The sequence below is a fragment of the Syngnathoides biaculeatus genome, chromosome 23 (genome assembly GCF_019802595.1).
Source record: "Syngnathoides biaculeatus isolate LvHL_M chromosome 23, ASM1980259v1, whole genome shotgun sequence".
Lineage (NCBI taxonomy): Eukaryota > Metazoa > Chordata > Actinopteri > Syngnathiformes > Syngnathidae > Syngnathoides > Syngnathoides biaculeatus.
The window spans coordinates 12,410,298-12,416,297 of record NC_084662.1 but is presented as its reverse complement, the minus strand read 5'-3'; the positions used below and the strand labels follow the sequence as shown (position 1 = coordinate 12,416,297).

The following is a 6,000-nucleotide window of genomic DNA, read 5'->3' as shown; positions in this document are numbered from 1 at the left end:
TAGACGTTTACGAATAATTCCTATAGAGAATTGGCGCTCATTGTCCCGAACCTTCCAAAATGAGGATCAACATCCAGATTGAAATGTAATGGAAAGTGAAGACTGGGCCAATTAACAGAAAGATATTTATTTGGGGCGAGGCGTTAAGGGGCAAAATATGGAATTTTAAACACTTCTGTATTAGGAGCCAATTACACGGTTGAAAAATTGACCTGTGGTCGTTTTAGTGTCTAGGGATGACATTCTATTCTCAAATGCCAGTCTGTTAATTATGCATATGAAATGCTCCAAGGACACTCGATGAAAATATACAAGGACCTGTAATCTGTAAATACTTGCATATACATGAACAAATATATATACACCGTAATTCCCGGGCTACAGAGCGCACCTGGTTAAAAGCCTCACCCGGTACATTTGTAAAGGAAATACCATTTGGTACATACATACACCACAGCTTACGCCCACGCTAACCTGAGAACGCCCGATCTCGTCGGATCTCGGAAGCTAAGCGGGTTTTGGCCCTGGTTAGTACTTGGATGGGCGACCGCCTGGGAATACCAGGTGCTGTAAGCTTCTCTCCGCGGCTAAAATGCAGAGGGGTTGCGTCAATAAGGGCGTCCGGCGTAAAACTGTGCCGAACAAATGTGCGTTCACCTGAGATGAGACGACATACATACGCCACAGCTGTGTAAAAGCTGCAAGTGCCCACATTGAAACACGAGATATTTACAAAGAAAGATGGTACAATGGCATTTAATGCAAGGACCAGTTAAAAAAAAAAAAAAAAACATACCGGTAAAAATCACTGAGACACGGCAGTAACACGCTAGCGCAGCGCTAACAGGGCCGGACCGGTAAAAGTCACTTCCTCGGCACATATATTCCACCGGTCTCCCTCTTACCTTTTCCGGTCGTGTGCGCCCCTTGCGGCCGTTAGAAAAAATGCACAACTTATCCGCATCGCCGCGTCAACCCCAGGGTTGAATGCGTGTGGGGGGAAAAAAGTCGCGGCTTATAGGCTGGAAATTATGCTAGTTTGAGTATAAAAATGAAGAATAAAAATGGTGCAATATGTACGACGAGCCACTATTTGGCAATGTCACTTTATAGAGAAACAACACCAACTTGCTTGTCTATCCTGACAAAACTAACAATTAACCTTTATTAAAACATGAATTATATGTTAATAAGCGAAACTACTATAATAGTCCACTGATATCGTCTTACGTTACGTGTTTTGCCGACACTTAAGACGCTTTTATTTTAATACAAGCTAGCTTTTGATACAAGTCACCTTTCAAAAGCGTTCACCGGAATACTTCCACGGTGAAAGCGTTTGGAAAATTAAATATTCATCAGTTGCAAACAGTTCTGAGCAGAGACAGGAATTCCTATAGTGAGACGCGTCTGATTCACATACAAACGCACATCCGATTTTTTTTTTTTTTTTTTTTTTTCGTCTACCTCGGATGTCCCGGGGTAGAGTCGTGGCGTCTGATTACCGTCTCTAAACAAGAGGCCCAGGCAATTAAGTGTCTGCTGCTCATTCACAGATGGGTAATTGTTTTCTTTCCCACTCAGCGACTCCGCTGACATTGGCACCGATGTAGTCAGGTGTTCCGTGGAAGGCATCGGCAGGATAATATCAACTCAGCCTCGGGGTTTGTTTCTTGTTTTCCTTTCCCCCACCACCCGCCCCTTATTATAATTAAAGAACAGCTTGTCCTCATCAGCAGGGCGACTGTCCAAGACAACATATGATTGGCTAAAGAAGCAACAAGTCCAATCGTCTGCTGCAGTTAAGCAGGCCAACTAAAACTCACACACACACACACACACACACACACACACACACAGCGAGTACTACGAATATGTGCGTGTTTGACAAATCACGTGACGTGTAAATTAAAAGCAATAAACGGGCGGTAAACAAAGCGGAACGGACAGCTGCGCACGCCGCGGTTTCCCGATCCACCTCCTTTAGGAACGTGTCGCTCGGTGAGGTGGAAGTAAAGGCTCGTGGCTCTTTGGAGACATGCCCTCCATGTTTTATGAAAATAGGTGGCTGTGCAACTCTCGCCATTCTCCTGACAGGGGAAAAGTCATGGGACTGTTTCCGGAAATATCTCCCCTAATCCCTGTCGTCGAAAAAAAAAAAAAAAAAAAAATCCAGTGAAACCTCCAAACACTCCCTGTTGGGACGCTCGCTGATTTCCATGTTGTTTTTGATTCCCAAACATTCCTCCCCGAGGAAATCATGTGAATAAATTAGTAACAGGCTTACTCTGTCACCATCTGATCTTTTTTTTTTTTTAAATCCTACAGACAGTGTTAAGTATCATTTTTGCTTTCCTGAATATCATCCTAGTTTAAAAGATACTGTACCTACACATAGCCACGTAGAAGAACACTTATGGAATTGAACTCGTCTGTAGCTCATACTAATGATTGTCTGTACCTGCAATTGACTTTGGTTTTGCCCAAAGTCAGCTGGGACATCCTGCGCAATATTTGCGGTGAGTGAATTTATGACTAAATATTGCTGAAGTTGCACTGCACAAGCCGACCTGTTCCTTTTCCCCGGTAAGCTGTTTCTGTGGCCCTCGCTAGCGAAAATGCAAAGAAAAAGCAAAACACGTGACATGTGACGTTACCGTTTTCACTGCGCCATATTGCAGGTCAAAAAGAGCTGCTTGACGGCGTGGGGGACATTGAACCGGAGCAGAATATACACAATACCGGAGACTTGTTGTGCTGTTGGTTGTTGTAACAGAAGAGACAGACATTCAAAGAGGTCATTCTATGGAATACCAGCTGAAAAGACGAGAAAAGATGGATGGAGTTTGGCAATTAAACGTGATGGATGGTGCCGAACCAAAATAAACACACAAGTGTGTAGTAATCACTTCATTTCAGGTAAGAATTATTCTTCTCAATCTCAAATTACCAAGAAGTATTTATAATGCCAAGTTTGGTCAATTGAGAACAATGCATTAAAAAAAAAAAAAAAAAAAAAGACAGGGCATGGTCTCCAACGTACACGGAAACGTGTTGCGGCCACATGTTAAACTTCGTTGAACCTCTCCCCAACACACTTGTTTTTGTTTTTTTGTTCTCAAATGAGTCTCAAATGTTCATTTAAAAAAAAGAAAATAAACCATCAGTCACAGAGAGGTTTACGCAGGTTAAAGTGTGGCCACAACACCCTTCCGTGTTCGCGGGCTGAAGCCTATCCTCGTGGTTTATTTTCTTTTTTTTAAATACGCATTGGACTCATTTGAGAACAATGCATTTAAAAAAAAAAAAAAGACAGGGAGTTGTCTCCAACGTACACGGAAGCATGTTGCAGCCACATGTTAAACTTCGTTAAACCTCTCCCCAGCAGACTTGTTTTTGTTTTTTTTTTGTTCTCAAATGAGTCTGAAATGTGCATTTAAAAAAAAGAAAATAAACCATCAGTCACAGAGAGGTTTACGCAGGTTAAAGTGTGGCCACAACACCCTTCCGTGTACGAGGGCTGAAGCCTATCCCAGCGGTTTATTTTCTTTTTTTAAACACGCATTGGACTCATTTGAGAACAATGCATATAAAAAAAAAAATCTGTCACGGAGAGGTCTACCAAAGTTTAACGTGTGGCCGCCACACGCTTCCACGTTCACGAGCTGTCACCCTGACTTTTTTTTTTTCCCCAAATCATAGTTAATGAATGCGAGTTTGTGTAAAACCAGGGGTCATTTATTTAAATATTGATATTTGTATTGAAACAATCTGAGCGGCTCCATCACTATGTGGGATTTATTCTCGATTGACAACAGATCCAGCAACAAAGTATTTGGATGCATCCAGACTTTTCGACGCTTTCAAACTCTTCCGTGTAAAACTCAACGACTTACTCACCAAATCTACGTGTAGATCCAGTTGTCCTAGACAAGCGGAAGCGGGCTAACGGTCCGATTTCTTATCGGCGAAAACATCGACTTCGGCATTAAATACGGGTCCTCTATGCCAAGTGTCTCTCATTTTTCCACGTACCTTCCTTTATTATCACCTTCTAAATGTTTAACGGTATCGGGCAAAACTCCGGGCATCGTGCCATAAGACGTATTTTCGTGTCGTCTCCAACCGACTTTGTTTGACCGGCACTTCCGGCCAGCGACGTGATTTGATGACGAGGGTGCACGAGCTCAATCGATGATCGCGACGATGGTTTGAACTCCAAATTTTGGCAGACATTTGCCGCATCCTCTTTTCCAAACTAACTTTTGTGCTGCTTTCACTGTGCCCCACGTCACCCTTTGCCTCACATTCTTCCTCCCGTACATTGTGGTGGTTATTCCCCCCCCCCCCCCGACATACAGCGTGTTCCCGCGTGCCTATAGATCGGCCCTTCTCCCATTGCCCTTGGCCTTGCATCTGCATCTTGCGGAGGGGGAGAGGAGGTGAATCACGAGCGGGAACAGCATGTTTACTGCTTCCTCCGTCAGCTGGGGGGGGGGGGCTCTCCTTATTATTGTGATGGATGGCAAGGGAAAAAACGAGAGCGATGGCCCTCGCCTCCTCATCACCTATCCGTGAGCCGCGAGCAGCTCAACTGACAGGGAGGTAATTACCCCGCCGTTACGTTGCGCGCGAGCACGTGCGCAGGCATACGACGACAACACTGCCGTTGTTAAAAAATAAATAAATAAATAAATAAAAAGCCAGATGGGGTTCCTCTTGGCATCGGCGGGGGAATTCTGTTTATTCATTTTTGTTTGTGTCCTCGCAAGAGTACTTAGACTATTGTACCGTGGTTTAAATGCATAACATTAGAAATCGGTTCATGTTGAGGATAGCGTGTATCCAGCAACTATTTACTCTTTGCTTTTTATTGTTGGTTGTTAGAATGGTCTCATGCCATCCATGCTCGTACACTTGATTCATTCCATCTACCATCCGTCCATCTTCTTCGCCGCTTATCCTCACAAGGGCCACGGGGAGTGCAGGAGCCTATCCCAGCTGTCAACGGGCAGGAGGCGGGGTACACCCTGAACTGGTCGCCAGCCGTTCGCAGGGCACATGGAGACGGACAACAGCCGCACTCACAATCATACCCGGGGGCAATTTCGTGCGTCCAATTCATGTTGCATGTTTTTGGGATCAGCTGGAAAGCATTGGCCTCACAGTTCTGAGGCCTTGGGTTCCACCTCGGACCAGTCTGTGTGGAGTTTGCATGTTCTCCCCGTGCCAGCGTGGGTTTTCTCCGGGCACTCCAGTTTCCCCCCCACATCCAAAAAAAAATGCAACATTAATTGGACACTCTAAATTGCCCCGAGGTGTGATTGTGAGAGTGGCTGTTGATCTCCATGTGCCCTGCGATTGGCTGGCAACCAGTTCAGGGTGTACCCGGCCTCCTGCCCGTTGACAGCTAGTATAGGCTCCAGCACTCCTACGAGCCTTGTGAGGATAAGCGGCTAAGAAAATGGATGGATGGATAATACGACAAATCATAGCAAGATAGTCGGGGTGGTGATCAATAACTTCCGATACATTCTTGAGATATTTTGTCATATCGTGTAATAATCAAGCTACACTTTGAGTTACACTTTTTTCACTAAAGCAAAGTACAGTAATGGTAATAATTTCCATGATGTTCAGAGTCTTTGCTTTATTCTCATAGAGTATTTTTCCCCGTTTTTTTTTTTTTTTCAGGAGGAGCCTATTGCTCTTTCGCATTTACGAGCATTGTGTTCGACGGGCGCATTTTTAAATACTCATCCTCACATTCGTGGGGAGCGTCCCGTTTTTGGGACATGATGATTTTTACGTATTATATGGAGTGTTTTCCAAAAGAAGAAAGGGAGAAAGGTCGGTATGCAACCGAGTTTGTTTTCAAAATGCTAATCCATCAGTATTATTAATGCGTAAGTGTCTTTCTAGAATAAGAATTAATTAATAAACATATTTCTAGTATGTACCACTTCACAGAACTGTTAACATACCCGTCCCAGTTTTGGG

General features: G+C 44.1%; 1 protein-coding gene and 1 pseudogene across 10 annotated transcripts in view; both read left to right on the top strand.

Moving 5' to 3' along the window:
- Positions 1-456: 456 nt before the first annotated feature.
- On the top strand, positions 457-576 carry LOC133497070 (5S ribosomal RNA; annotated as a pseudogene).
- Positions 577-5,826: 5,250 nt separating this feature from the next.
- gphnb (gephyrin b) overlaps positions 5,827-6,000 on the top strand; it is a 99,669-nt gene continuing 99,495 nt past the window's right edge. For 4 of the 10 annotated variants that reach the window (XR_009793811.1, XR_009793813.1, XR_009793812.1 and 1 more), the window contains exon 1: positions 5,827-5,850. The gene's annotated coding sequence lies outside the window, so the exon portion shown is untranslated. The remainder of the gene's footprint in view (positions 5,851-6,000) is intronic. The other 6 variants (XM_061812267.1, XM_061812264.1, XM_061812261.1 and 3 more) reach the window with 2 other exon arrangements.